This window comes from Prionailurus viverrinus, chromosome B3 (assembly GCF_022837055.1).
Source record: "Prionailurus viverrinus isolate Anna chromosome B3, UM_Priviv_1.0, whole genome shotgun sequence".
In the NCBI taxonomy this organism is placed as follows: Eukaryota; Metazoa; Chordata; class Mammalia; order Carnivora; family Felidae; genus Prionailurus; species Prionailurus viverrinus.
In genome coordinates this window covers 98230499-98246650 of record NC_062566.1, presented here as the reverse complement: position 1 = coordinate 98246650, position 16152 = coordinate 98230499, and the positions used below count along the sequence as shown (strand labels likewise).

Here is a 16152-nt window from a genome sequence, read left to right as displayed (position 1 = left end):
ATAAATAAAAGTTTTTAAAGGACATTTTTGTGGTGCTTGTCCCACGTATCACTCATTTAATCATCACAACGCCCTCGTGAGGTAACTGGAATGGTTCTATTTACAGATGAAGAATGCGAGGCTCAGAGAGGTTAGGTAAAGTACCAGAAGTTACACAGCTACTTACAGGCCCAGACTCAAATCCATGTTCCTCCAAATCCCATGTTATTCTATCACCCCGTCCTTACTCTGGATAACAAGCTGTATAATCAACATGCGTTGCTTAATGGACAGTAAAGCAGAAAGGATCAGAGAAACAGATTAAACCCTTTTGCTCTCCTTCAGAATGATAAATTTGTAACGTGTGCTTCTCTAATTAGGAAGAGATTAATACCAAGCATGAGCTGCTGTAAGTTTATTAGTGAGTGCGGAGAGATGCATACTCCTGAACAGGATTGATTTATAAGTTCCAGATGTGAAAGAGAGGCTGTATCAACTTTTTTCTGTATTATCACTGAAGATGATAATACAAGCAGCTTAAGACATTGAATGTATTGACTGAAATTGCTCTTCTCGGGACTCAAAGGTTATGTTACACACCTTTTCCTTCAAAATATAGTTAATATGCACTGAGAAGAAAAATTACTCGTGGTAATGTCGGAAACAGGGACAAGTAATTAACTTGTATCTTAATACATATGTTGTTGTATTAAGTGGTTTTTGTCTTTGATCCCTAATGACTTCCTAAAGGGCCTTATGCCTATATGATATGATATGATATGATATGATATGATATGATATGATATATGATATATTTATACTTCATATATAGAAGACTTCACGGCAGGCACATAGATTCAGCCAATGCTTCTAGCCAATATTTTCACTCCTTGACAGTTATAATGCAGTGAAGCATCTTTCTTAAGCTAATAAATTAACCATTTAGCATCTAGTAGGAACTACAAACAAGAGACCTTAATATACTAATTGCTCTTCATATCTAGATCTTTGGTCTAGGCTTTACTACTTACAAAGCAGTATTTTATGGTAGTAGTCTCTTAGCAACTGAATGAATAACTACAGGTAACTGCATCTCCTCTACCAAGATTTTTAGGGGTCTGGGTGGCTCAGTTGGTTAAGCATCCAACTCTTGATTTTGGCTTAGGTCATGATCTCCCGGTTCGTGAGATCAAGCCCTGTGTTGGGTTCCATGAGCTGACAGTGTGGAGCCTGCTGGGATTCTCTCTCTCTCTCTGCCTCTCCACCACTCATGCTGTGCTCCCCCTCTCTCTCTTTTTCTCACACTCTCTCTTTAGAATGACTAGTTCTCTAAGAATGCAATAAAGGGGACAAAAGACAATGTCTGTTAACAGCTATTAATGATGGAGTCTGAACATTCAGAAAAAAAGAGTTTTAAAATCAATCTTGAAACCAACTACATGTCCCATAGAATGTTATTCCCAGGCTGTGACAGTAGTGGCCTTGAGAAGCTTTGGCCTTCTTGCTCAGAACAAATGCCTGCTTCCCAAGCAGCTGCTCTAAACCCAGCATCTCTGTCATCGAAAGCAGCAGCCATTTCCGTCCTTGGGTCTGATCTACCCACTTCACCTGAGAGCTGACCTAGAAGGTAGGAGTCAGGAATCAGGGAGTCAGATGGAAGGTGAATGGCAGGCACAGATTTATGAAAACAGTGAGCTCCAATAATTAAATAACCAAAGGTAACAATTAGTGGGAGATATTGCAACACAATTGTCTCCAAGAGCACCTTGGAGTTTACTGTGGAGAGAATAGGACTATGAATACTTCACCATAAGAGTCTGAGAAGGTTATGTAAACTAGGGATGTCTTTCCATGTGTCTTGAGTGAGGACTTATTTGTTTTCTTTAAACTCTTATTAAAAACCCAGGTGTGGGCCAAAGGGGATAAACTTGACCACCCTCTAAAAACCATGAAGTATTAAAAACAAAATAACTTTGCTTATGCAGAAGGTAAACTTTCTTAAACTAGTTGGGCTCTTTTCAAAAATTTTTCGCATATAATTTGGTAGAATGTACATCTTGAGGCAAGAATTCTCCATTTAGGGACATTTAGATGGTGAAAGAAAAAAGTCCCCACCCACCCAGAGATAGTATCATAAACTGTTGTTAGATTTTATACTGTTATGAAACAATATGTTTTATTTTAAAAAGACTGAATGTGTAAAATAAGAAAATGCTTCTGATTGTTCCAGAAGTAAAAATATCAGTTTATGTCAAAAAGCCATTCCCGATTTACCACACCTGCCAAATTCCTTGTTCACTCTGTAATTTATTGCTTATTTATACAGGACGGCTCAGCAGATGTCACATCTGGTTATCCTACTGGTTTGGAGTTTTAGTTTATTTTTAGCTAGGATGGTATAAGAAAGTTTAATGCCCCGGATAAGCTTACACAGCAAAAATTTTTAGCCTGAACTTTGTTACATCTAGGACTTTCCTGAAACTTTAAGATTTGATCATAAGGAAGAGAAAGTGAACACTATTCAAAAGAAGTAGGACACGGAAGATTGGGGAAAAGAAACATTAGTCCTGGAACCCTCCAGATTAACTATTCACCTAGGACCTGATACAGTTAATAATACTGCATTACATAACTCAGCTCTGTGCAGTGAGCAAAAACCTCTCAATGAACAGTGGTTAGCACAGTTTCCCAATCACAATTTTCTGAATTTACATAACTTTACTGTTAGCCAGGCAAAGTGTTGTATAATCCAGATAGAATCATGCTGCAGGATTACCAGATTTCTGGACTATTAGCACTATTCTTTTTCAGTTTCATCACTGGGAGACACAATTAACAGCAAAACGGTATTTGCAATAACCCTTTACTGCCAAACTAAACATAACAAAAAAAAACCCCTCTAAACATGATAGCATACACACACACCACATAGGTCATAAGGCCTACGTGTTTGATAAATTAGACTATTATCAAATTCGTACAACTCTAAAACAAAAATGCCAGAGACAGAAAGGATATGAGAGCCCTCATGAGAGGAACCTTCATTTACTGCTGGGAAAAGTATAAACTATATGATACAACCATTCTGAAGAGAAATTTGGCAATATTCAATTAGGAGGTATGCAGGACTCAGAGCCCAGCAGGGTCCCTCTTAGATACACTAGAGAAATTCTCAGCCATGTGCACAAGGAGATATGTTCAAATGCAGCATTATTTTTACTAGAAGAAAAACGGAATAATCTACATGTTCATTGGTTTTAAAATAGAAAGACGGGACGCCTGGGTGGCTCAGTTGCTTAAGTGTCCCACTTTGGCTCAGGTCATGATCTCACAGTTCGTTGGTTCAAGCCCCACACTGGGCTCTTTGCTGACAGCTCAAAGCCTGGAGCCTGCTTCAGATTCTGTGTCTCCCTCTCTCTCTGCCCCTCCCCTACCTGCACTCTGTCTCTCTCAAAAATAAATAAGCCATTAAAAAAATTATAAAATAGAGAGATAAATTCATGAAAGGGAATAGAATTCAGTAGTTAAAATGAAAAATTCAATCTATATGTATCATCATGGATAAATTTGGAAGTCATCATGGAACAACCATGGCAAATTGCAGAATGATATGCACAGCATCATGCAATTGATATAAACCTTACAATTTTACAAAATTATTTTGAGAGAGAGAGAATGAGCATGAGTGGGGGAGGGGGCAGAGAGAGAGAATCCCAAAGTAGGGCTTGAAACCATGAACTGTGAGATCATGACCTGAGCTGAAATCAAGAGTCAGCCGTTTAACTGACTGAGCTACCCAGGTGCCCCAGAAGTATACCGTTTAAAGTGCTTGTCAAAATCATAGGTGACTCCCTTGTTTAGGCTAAGTTTAACTTGGATTCTTTTAAAAATAAGCAATGAAGATATGTTTCAGAATATCAAAAGACTAGAGGTTATTCAAAGATTTTTAAAGTGTCTTTTAATTCTTTCTGCAACAATGTTCAAACAAAACCATATTGATTTCATCACTCTACTTATGAAATTTCTTCATTTTTCATATGTCCAAGCAGATCTGAACACACCCAACCCCCACAAGCTCACCTTTTATGGAAACAGACACAAGGGCTTTGACCCCAACTAATGTCTGTTCCAAAATGAGCAGAAAGAGGGATTACAGCCTTTTTAAAAATAACCTCTTCTGGGGTAAAAATAAATTATAGTAAATATATCCTGTCATAACTCAGTGACCTCATTTGAGGCAACTTTGATGGGCAGATTCTTCTCTGTTTTATTAGCAACATTAATCAGAAGGCTGGCACAGTTTGTGAACAGCTTCTCATGGGATCTTTGCAAGCCTTCTTATTGCAATAATGTGAAATTAATGTCTCTTAGAAAGATGTCTGCAAATTCTAGTAACACTTGAGAACAACTATTAATAATCAATTGTTATTGCTGTCTTTTTTTTTTTCTGAGAGACAAGAAAATATTTAAACCTTTGGTGCATGCAAGGGGTTTTTTAAGATATATAGTCTCCAAAAACATGCACGTTGCCTTCAGGGCAGTGATTACCTCCGGAGAGAGATGGACAGGAACCAGATCAGTGGAAATATAAAAGAAGCTTCAATTAATCTGTAGCATTTTATTTTTTAAAATAAAAAAAAAGGTGAGGCAAATATTGCAAAATGGTAACATTTTAAAACAGGATAGTGGGCACGTAGGTGCTCCATTATATAATTCTTTCCTGTTTGCTGTATGCTTGAAATGTTATACTTACGAAAAAAAAAAGAAGTAAAGAAATAAAGTAATGTTAAAGCACAAACAACAATCTTGGGAAAAATATATTTAAAACATGTATGATGGGGTGCCTGGGTGGCTCAGTCAGTTAAGCGGCCATTGGCTTAGGTCATGATCTCACAGCTCATGAGTTCAAGCCCTGTGTTGGGCTCTGTGCTGACAGCTCAAAGTCTGGAGCCTGCTTCAGATTCTGTGTCTCCCTCTCTCTTTGCACCTCCCTCATTTACACTCTATCTCTCTCAAAAAATAAATAAACATTAAAGAAAATTTTAATTTAAAACACCTATGATAAAAGGATCTATTTTCTTAATATATAGAACAAATCAATGAGGTAACCAAATGACCCAAATAAAAAAAAAAAAAAAAACAGAAAAAGGATGTGAAATGGGGAATTTATAGGACGATAGCTAACAAATGCATAAAAGAGCCTAAACATGTATGGGTCTTTATGTGTATATACTCATGGAATAAATGCAAATCAAGAAAACAATACTACTTTTCACTATCATACTGGCAGAATGTCTTAAATTTGACAAAATACTGTTAGCAATGATGAGGAGAAACATTCTCAGGTGTTTCTGAGAAAAGTATGAATTGGTATAATCATTCTGAGGGGAAAATTTTTAAATGTACATTCTCTTTGAAAGAACAATTTCATTCCTAGGATTTTTCCTTGGATACAGTTACATATATGCACAAAGCTTTATATATGTGTGTGTATGTATGTGTGTGTATAAGTATATATATATATATATGTATATATATATATGTATACATATATATATATATATATATATACACATAAATTGAGGAAAAAAATAAATTTCCACCAGTGGAAGATAGATTAAACTGATGATACATCCAACTTGCAGAATATTATACATCGACAAATGAAGATGTCCACAATACAACATAGGTTTACAAAAACCATGTGGTGGAACCCTATGTACAATAAAATCCTACTTGCATTAAAAGGCATACATTATACGTATATGTGCAAACAAATGTCTGAAAGATATATAACAGCAATTATCTCTAGGGGGTGATACTGGAGGTTGGGGATGGGAAAGAAACCTTTATTTCCTCTTAGACTTTCACTGCATCAGTTAAGGACTAGTTGCTACAAATGACGGAATGGAAACTCAAACTGTCCTAAGAAGTGAATGAATTTACTGGCTACATTTAACTGAAAAATCTGTGGGGAGTTCCAGGCCTATCTTGAATCAAGGCTCCACAATGCACCACGATGGTTTTTCTGGTGTTGACTTCATCTTTTGTGTATGTGAATACTGCCCTCTGGGAATGTATACCTGATGGCCTGATCATCTGGATGGCTCCCCTAAAGTTAGCAACATGGTGGCTGTTAGCAAAGGCAAGAGTGAATGCTTCTCTTTTCCAGAAACCTTTACTTACAGGATTTTAAGGATCGTCAATTCTAATTGGATTATATGCCCATCCTTGAATCAAGCATTGTCATTCATGGCAATTGGCTTGGGGTCAATTCTACCCAAACCATATAAGATAGAATGGGATCTGGATGATTTCCCCTAATAAAGAGGAATGCTGGGCAGCAAACAGCAGATATCCACTATTGCTGGATAAAGTTTTATCAAGTGCATATAATCTATCTATCTATCTATCTATCTATCTATCTATCTATCTATCTATCTGCCATCCCGTAGGACCTAGACTTTGAGCTTCATAGGAAGGGACTATATCTGTGTCATTCATTACTCCGTTCTTTGAGTCTAAGATGGTTTCCTGGCACGTGGGAAGCTGTTACAATATTTGTAGAATAAAAACAAAACAAAACAGGGGCGCCTGGGTGGCTCATTCAGGTTAAGCGTCTTGATTTTGGCTCAGGTCATGATCTCACAGTTTGTGGTATCCCCACATCAGGCTCCACGCTGATAGCAAAAAGCCTGCTCTCTGTCCTCTCTCTCTGCTTCTCCCTCCCCTCACACATGCTCTCTCTCTCTCTCTGTCTCAAAGCAAACAAACAACAAACATTGAAAACAAAACAACCTACCTTGCAACTTCACTCCTAATCATTGACTATTAACTAGAAAAACAGCCACAGAATCAGCATCAGGCATCTTTCACAATATCTTTATCTAAAGTTATCAGAAGAAAGACCGATGCAGTGAGAGATAAACAATTTCTAAGAAAAACACTGATGGCTCTTTTAAACATTTACTGATACTGTTTTTTGTTGATAGAAATTATTTGACACATCATGTGGATTCATTACCTGAACTATTGCAATAATGGGTAAACTCATCAAATTTAATTACTCTGTTCTTTAAATAGGAGTTTAGGGTCAGGCTAGTTTAAGACTTCTAAAAAATAAAAATAAATAAATAAATAAACAATTGCTTAATTAATTAAAAAAACTACTTCTTCCTCCTCTTCCCTTCCTTTGACCTCCACTCACTGGGCCACTGAGAACCGCTTCTGACTGTGCAATTTGCCACATAATTAGGTCTGCCAGACAAAATACAGGATACTCAGTTACATGTAATTTCAGATAAACAATGAATTATTTTTCAGCATGAGTATGTCCCAGATATTGCATGGGACCAGAAGTGGGGATAACTTATACCAAAAAATTATTCATTATCAGAAATTCACACTTATCTAAGCATCCTGTATTTTTATTGCTGTAGTTTCTTATTTTTATTTGCTATAGTTTCTTGTTTTTATTTGCCAAATCTGGCAACCCCACACATAATAAAAGGTGCCTGTGATTACTTCCAGTTTGCTAAAGGGTAAACTGCTGGGCTTCCTGCACTATAAAATACTGATTATTGGATTTTCACTTTACCCCCCTTTTTTTAAATTTGGATTTCAGTTAACATACAGTGCACCATTGGTTTCAGGAGTAGAATTCAGTGATTCATCACTACATACAACACCCAGTGCTCATCACAATAAGTGTCCTCCTTAATACCCATCACCATTTAGCCCTTCTCCCACCCACATCCCTTCATCAGTCCTCAGTTTGTTCTCTATCATTAAGAGTCTCATGGGACACTTGGGTGGCTGAGTCAGTTAAGCACTGGACTCTTGGTTTCAGCTCAGGTCATGATCTTACAGTTTCGTAGGGTCAAGTCCTGCATCGGGCTCTTCACTGACAGTGTGGAGCCTGGTTGGGATTCTCTCTTTGTCTCTCTCTCTCTCTCTCTCTCTCTCTCTCTCTCTCTCTCTGTCCCTCCCCTACTAGCGCTGTCTCTGTCTCTCTCAAAATAAATAAACAAAAAAGAGTCTCTTGTGGTTTGTTTCTCTCTTCTCTTTTCTCCCCCTTCCCCTATGTTCATCTGTTTTGTTTCTTAACTTCCACATATGAGTGAAATCACATGATATTTGTCTTTCTCTGATTGATGTATTTTGCTTTGCATAATACATCCTAGCTCCATCCACATCATTGCAAATGGCAAGATTTCACTCTTTTTGGTGGCTGAGTAATATTCCATTGTATATATACCACATCTTCTTTATCCATTCATCAGCTGAGGGAATTTGGGCTCTCTCCATAGTTTGGCTATTGTTGATAGTGCTGCTATAAACACTGGGGTGCATGTAACCCTTTGAATATGTATTTTTGTATCCTTTGGGTAAATACCTAGTAGTACAATTGCTGGGTTGTAGGGTAGTTCTATTTTTAGTTTCTTGAGGAACCTCCATACTGTTTTCCAGAGTGGCTGCACCAGTTTGCACTCCCGCCTACAGTATAAGAAGGTTCCCCTTTCTCCATATCCTCACCAATACCTGTTGTTTCCTATGTTGTTCATTTCAGCCATTCTGACAGGTGTAAAGTGGATCTCATTGTGGTTTTGATTTGTGTTTCCCTGATGATGAGTGAAGTGGAGCATCTTTTCATGTGTCTGTTAGCCATCTGGATATCTTCTTTGGAAAAGTGTCTATTCATGTCTTCCACCCGTTTCTTAACTGGGTTATTTGTTTTTTGGATGTTAAATTTGACACATTCTTTATAGACTTTGGATACTAGGATTTTCACTTTTTAATCTACCCTTTTTACACTTAAAGAGCAAGTACAAAGTAAACTCCTGTGTAATTACCACCCAGGTTAAGAAATATGGCAGAGCAATGCCAGTACCTTAGAAGTAATCTGTGTTCCTCTCCTCTGCTGGCATCCTCCTCCCTCCTCTCAAGGGTAACCACTATCCTGACTTTTATAATCAATCTCTGGTGTTTCTTTAGGCTTGCCACCTATGTGCACATCTATAAACAATGTATTTTGACTGTTTTTGAGCTTAATATAAAAATGTATATATCAGAAACGCCTGGGTGGCTCAGTTGGTTGAGAGTCCACCTCTTGATTTCAGCGCAGGTCATGATCTCATGGTTCATGAACCCCGCTTAGAATTCTCTCTTTCCCCCTCTCTATGCCCCTCCCCCACTCATGCACACATGTGCTTGTGTGCTGTTTCTCTCTCAAAATAAATAAACATTAAAAAAAGTGTGTATCAGTGATCTTTGCAACTTGTTTCTTTCACCCAACATTGTGCTTGTGAGATTTATCCACATACCTATGCTTCCCTAATTCTCATTGCTCTATAGTGTTTCAAATGTGATTATGCCCATGATTTATCCACCCATGCTACTGCTTTCTTGTTGATGGTGCAGTCTTAACTTAAATTGACAATTTTAGGATCCTTTAAATTTATTGTAATAAGCTAAAACAACTATCATAAAATAGTTTCATACTATTTAGGGAAATTTCTAATACTTAGTATTCCCTCTGAAATTTTTTGTTGTGTTCAGCACTAGGACCAATTTGAAGGTGGCTTATATAAAATTGTTCTCATTTATAGTCACTTAAATTTTGTATTGAGGTATAAATATAGTAAAATGCACTGATCTTAAATATATAGCTTGATGAATTTCTACATATGTATATACCTATGCAACCACTACCCAGATAAAGATATAGAATGTTTCCAGTAGCCTTTTAATATGACTTTCTTACAGTCCTACAAGACAGCTGTACATAAATTTTTGGACACATGCTTCATCCAGGACTTATGCTGTTGGTTTCTGGGCTTTCGGCTGCCACCACGTGGTGAGTCTCCATACTGCTACTTGATTCCTTTAAAGGACTCAAGCAATTAGATTTCTAAAATGAAAGTGATTACACAGATTCTGATGAGGCTAACAATTAAAATAGGTGAGCTAATGTCTCTATTAAAAAAGAAAAAAAGATTTATCTTCCAAAAGGAGGATTTAAGATTATATAGATAATGACATCACTTATATTTACAGTTAAATCGAGTATATAAATTTCTGCTTGAATATTTAGCATATTAAAAAAAATGACTTATTGCAAATATTATTAGCCTTCTAGCTGTGAAATGCCTTGAAGCTGGTAATGTATAAAAACTATAAGGATAAAGTTACAGGGGGGCGCCTGGGTGGCTCAGTCATTAAGCATCTGACTTCAGCTCAGGTCATGATCTCTCGGTTTGTGAGTTCAAGTCCCACATCAGGTGAGCTCGAGCCCCGCTTGGTGTGAACATGCTTCAGGTAAACACGAGCCCCACTTCTCTCTCTCTCTGCCCCTTGCTCACTTGCATCCTCTTTCTCTCTAAAACAAACAACAAATAAATAAATAAAGTGATACTTAAAAAAAAAGAATAAAATGACAGTCCCCTGGATAGCACAGCTCTAGGACACAAAGATGAGGAACACCTGCCCTGGGTGCTCCTGTCAGGAGATTGCTGCTGCTCCGGTTGTTCATTTACAAGAGCTTGATCTGAACTGGTCCTTGTCCTGGCATGACAGAGAACAGGGCTCAGAGTTTCTGTCTCTAGCCACACCCTGTAGTCTGTTTCTACTGACTCCTATGCTTTGCCCCTCGCCAACTTCCAAGAAGGGATGTGCCTGTGGTCTGGAACGGAACCCACACTGTCTGGGAGGTGTGCCTGTTCATTGTACAGATGGCCATGGCTGCACTTGGGTGATGACGCTGTACCGATTGAACTGAACTTAAAACCTTGGAAATTGTCACCTCTCTACCCTCATATGGCCTGTGTACTCTTTTTGTCTTCCTTCTGTCCCTCTGTGTCTTTTCCCTCTAAAGGTTCAGTCCAAGGCTCTAGACCCTGTGTTCTCCAATGGAATCTACTGGGCAGCTGTCTCTGAATCCCTAGACCCTCACTCTTGGTATTACTCATTTTAACACTTAGTCACACACAGCCAGGTCCCTTTAAGCACAACTGGGAAACTGTGATCTAGAGCTTAACAATTTCCTTTTAGGAGAAGCTTGTTCCTAGGGGAAATAAAAGTGTCATTTTCAGTCAAAGAATAAAATTACATGCAAGAAATTTATTCAAACCTTTGGACATACTGATATATGTTTTATTATTGTACTATATTCTGACTACAAGTTGCTGTAATTCTGTTTGGAATTATGCCATTTTAAAATGGCTACCTAACATTAATATATCAAAAAATATATAACTGGAATTTTTGAATGCACTAGATATACATCATCCAGATAGGTCTTTCCAACATTTTCATTATGGGGGGGGGGGGGGGGGAGAAAAGAGAATTCCAGCACTGAAGATTTTAATAAATATTAAGGGAAAGTGTAAAGATGATAAATTAGATGATCAAATGATTTCAGCATCCAATGCATGTTGAAGAATAAGAGAGAGAAGAAGAAAATGGATGGACACCAAACAATGTTTTATTCCTATAAATATGGAGCTTATTAAGATTTTGTTATAGGAAAGATTCCAGGTCAAGTTGTAGACTGTGACACATGATTCATCCTGTACCCTACCTCCTCCCCCACTGAAATTCCAAGACAGATCATTTTCAAAAAACCATATCAGTAGAAAACAATTAGTATACCATCAGTGTACCAGAACTACTTGGAAAATAGAAAGCAAATGCATTTGAATTTCCTGAAAAAAAAAAATCAATAGAGAAGAAATTGCATCTTAGGCCAAAGGCCAGTCAGCTTCTCTAAGAAGCCTCAGATAAGATTCAGGCTCAGTATCAGCAAATTCAAAGAGAGAAGTTGGCTGCAGAACAACTTTCAGTGTAGTTTCTTAAAGATGTTTCCTTTAAGAAAACTTAAAGGACTTGTAGTAACTTAAGACTTGCAGTAACTTAATAATTTGTACCAAAAAAGCATTAAACAAGATACTTTGTAATAATAAAGGCAGAATTCACAATGAAAATATAAAATCTATACACCAAATAACATAGCACCAATAGTCATAAAGCAAAAACTATAGCAGATACAAGGCAAAATAGAAACATGCTAGAGGATAGAGACTTTAATTTACTTCCCTTAATCTGTTAGAGAAAGTGGACAAAAAGTAAGAATATAGAAGAAAGTGAAGTAATGTCTTAAAGGTCTAAAGGAAGATTTTTTAAAAAAAAAATTAGCTTTATTGTTAATTAAGCATGAGGACAAAATAAAGACATCTGGGAATAAAACATCTACCTTTCATACTCCCTACCTGAAAAATTACTAGAGGAAATCCTTCAGCACAAAAATAGGAATCCAAGGCATCAGGTTATACAATAATGATGTCAACTAAGTAGAACCAGAAAAAAAGGAAGGAAAGATTTAAGCAGCAAAGTTTTAATGTCATAGGATTTGGTTTCCTTCTAAATTAGTCCAATCACAATATTTGACTTATAGTTAATAATACGTATGTAATCATAACATCATACATACGGTTTATTGGCTTCATTTTGGGGTATCAAACAATGAGCAAAGTACAGGAGACACATTACAGAGTAGCATGTGAATGTCATAAGCCTTAACAATTTAAAAATCATGTGGCAGGGTATAAACCTCAGCCAACAAATTCAAGTATGTAAGAAATAACACTTTATTTCCTACACTTCAATTCAATGTCTGCCTCTGGGGAATATCCTCTTTATTCCCCCCACCTTCCCTCTAAGACCTGCTTGATGGGAAATGTAAACACAAACATTTTTGAGATTTCTCTCCCCTGGGTCCCAAAAGACACAGTTACCAAGGCCACAGTTACTGATGACACTCTAGTCATCAGTAATCTGTACTCAGGTAACTCAGAGCCTCAACAAATGGTTGTTTCCCATGCAGCAGATCCCTGCTCTTTTGGGGTCCCACATGTGGTATGGAAGTCCTAGCTGAGGTTGAGAAGCTTGTGCCAGTGTCCTGCCTTTCCTATATATCTGATGCCACCCTCCCAGGGCTCCCCCATGGAGCAGTGTTTGAGTCTCACACAGCTTCTCACTACCACCTTCATGAAATCTCAGGGAGAAGCCTCTCCCACTTCTTCTTTCTATAAGTCATCAAGCTCCCTTTCTCAAATCCTATGCAACTCAATGAGTTTAGGCTTATGGAAAATAAAAGCCAGGAAAAATTTTACAGGTTAAGTCTGCTTTCCTCTCTGTCCTATGCCTCCCCTGAAGTGATAACATTCAGAGCCCATAACTTGCTTAAATGGAGAAATGGAAAAGGGAAAAAACAAGTTAATATTATACAGTATTACTCAGGCACATTAATATAGCTGAGAAAAATTGGGATGTGGAAGTAGAAAGAAGAGTAATATTCTCAGGGCGCCTGGGTGGCTCAGTCATTTAAGCGTCCAATTTTGGATCAGGTTATGATCTCGGGGTCTGTGAGTTCGAGCCTCTCATTGCTGTCAGCACAGAGCCTGCTTGGGATTCTCTCCCCCTCTCTCTCTGCCCCTCCCCATTCTCTCTCTCTCTCTCTCTCTCTCTCTCTCTCTCTCTCCCAAAAAACAAAACAAACAAGTCTCCTTAGTTTTATACAGATGCACAAATAATTTACCCAAAAAGAAACACTTGGGAAACAACTAGAACGAAACACTAACAAAAATTAATGAGAGTGACAAGGCAGGGTTAATGAGCATGGAGTCTTTCAAAAGAAGAAATCACCCAACATTTCATTATCAGAGTCACAGAAAAATTCATCCAGTAAAACCATTTCTAATAATCTATTCCAGCATTCTGTTAAGTTCAATCACAGTTCCTATGTATACTCTCTATCAATATAAATCACATTACATATTTAGTCATGAAATCTCAACTTCATGTAACAAATACACATTAGTCCTGAACACAAGAAAGTATATATTATAGTCATTAAGAATATAGACTTAGCACAGGCATCAGAGTGTAAATCCCTTCAGGAACTGGGCAAATTCCTTTACCCCTAGCTCTCATTTACTTCTGTAAAATAGTTACTTACTTACTGGATGCTAGTTATTGTCCACAGAAATTTATTATCAGTCCCCTTTTAGATACCAAATGTCTATCTGGCACATTAATTGCAAACATTTCACCACTCCATTACTTTTATCTTTATCTTCTTTTGTGCAAATGTTTCTCATTGTACATCTATGGTATTTCAATTTTTATATTTTGCCACAAATGATTTCCTTTAATGTTTCTATAATTTCTAAATTATTGGAGCCCTTGATGCTCAGTAATTCCCCCACTGGGATTCTTTCCCAGGAAATAACCAGAAATGTGTTAACACTGAAAGGGATCACACTCACAAGGAAGTGGCAGTGGCGAGGAGTGACAGGTGGCGATGTAAATGCATACATTTTGCATTGTTTAACAAGTATTTTTACTGATTTCAGTTTTAAAAACAGTTTTAAAAAATTATATCACTGTTTCCCCCACTGTAAAGACTAGGGAAATAAGGGGGGGGGGAAATGTGATATAAAAGAAAAGCTTGAACAAAACTTGACATTTTAAAATATGTTAATTAAAGGATTACGTATAATGGGAAAATTAAAAATAGCTTACCTAGCTAAGAAGAAGAAAATGGTTAATTTGTAATCTATAACATATATAAAATACAATAAATTATGCAGCAAGTAAAACATTTTCTTTTAAAGAAAGAAGTGGGTTTTACAGATATGTTTTTTTTTATTTATTTTTTTTTTTTTGATATTTTTTTTTTTAAATCACTGAAGCTTTTAACATTTAATTAGATCTTCAGGGACATATAGTTAGATTGAGCTATTCACAAGAATTTTTAAACTATTATTTGTTGTATAAAAACTATTATTACAACACCAGTAAGAATTAAAATACAAGAAAGCTCTGTACAATCTTGCCACATCACACCGTTCCTTCCAGGCTTTGTTAATACGTGTGTCTAACTTTTAAATAATTGTAATATGTCACTGCTGTATGTATACATTTTCATAGATAATTTTAGAGGTGTGTGCTTAAGTTTTACAGAAAATTTGAAAAGTGTTTTCAATCATTTTGAAATGAATTCACAGCAGCATAAAAAAAATGATTTCTTTGTCACTTTATATTGAACATCTACATAGTAAAAGTGTCAATCAACGTATTTCTTGCATTTCTGCTGTTTTCTAAGACCATTTTATGAGGGAAGAATCATCAACAGCCTTTAATGATTGGTATAAGAAAGCAGCAATAAATGGAGGAGAAAAGAAAAGTTTGAAGGGGTTCAACTTTCTTTAAATCTCAAAATGGACATTTCGGAGGGGGGGGCGGAATGCTGACTGAAAGCAATGGCTTACAGTGTTGTGAATTAAGGAAAATCTTACCCATCCTTTACCACAAGAAACTGATTAGGAAACATCTTTTATGCTTGTTTTCTAGAAAGACTCTCCCAATTTATAGTTGTGACCAACATTAAATTTTGTCATTTTTACTAATTTTTGATAGCAATACCTCTTGCTCTCAAGCAAAAATTGCTCAATTTTTTAAAAAAATGTTTTAAATGCTTTTTTTTTTTGAGAGGGAGAGAGAGAGAGAGAGAGACAAAGCATGAGCGGGGGAGGGGCAGAAAGAGAGAGAGAGAGAGAGAAAGAGAGAGAGAGAGAGAGAGAGAGATACAGAATCTGAAGCAGGCTCCAGGCTCTGAGCTGTCAGCACAGAGCCCAATGCAGGCTCAAACCCACAAGCAATGAGATCATGACCTGAGCTGAAGTCAGATGCTCAACCAAGTGAGCTTGCCAGGCACCTCTCATTTCTCAATATTTTAGTTTAGTTTAGTTTAGTTTATTTCAGTTTATTTATTTATTTTGAGAGTGAGAGCATGCGAGCAGGGGAAGAGCAGAGAGAGAAGGAGAGAGAGGATCCCAAATAGGTTTGGCACTGTCCGAACAGAGACTGACATGGGGCTTGAATGCATGAACTGCAGGATGATGATCTGAGCCAAAATTAAGTTGCTTAACTGACTGAGCCATCCAGGAGCCCCCATTTCTCAATATTTTAAATAGAAACGTACATAGTTTCTATTGGTAGATCCAAGGATATAGTTACTATTGTTGTTGACATTGTTAATATTTTAAATTACCATTTATGGAAAATCTGTTATTTGTACTTTAATTTATCTTAAAATTCTATGAGGAAGATGCT

At 36.9% G+C, this 16152-nt stretch overlaps 1 protein-coding gene and 1 long non-coding RNA gene across 2 annotated transcripts in view; one reads left to right on the top strand and one right to left on the bottom strand.

Moving 5' to 3' along the window:
• Positions 1 to 16152, bottom strand: part of FBXO34 (F-box protein 34) — a 157523-nt gene that overhangs the window by 129794 nt on the left and 11577 nt on the right. The gene's annotated exons all lie outside the window — the stretch shown is intronic.
• Positions 1 to 16152, top strand: part of LOC125167805 (uncharacterized) — a 57355-nt gene that overhangs the window by 40126 nt on the left and 1077 nt on the right. The window lies entirely within an intron of this gene.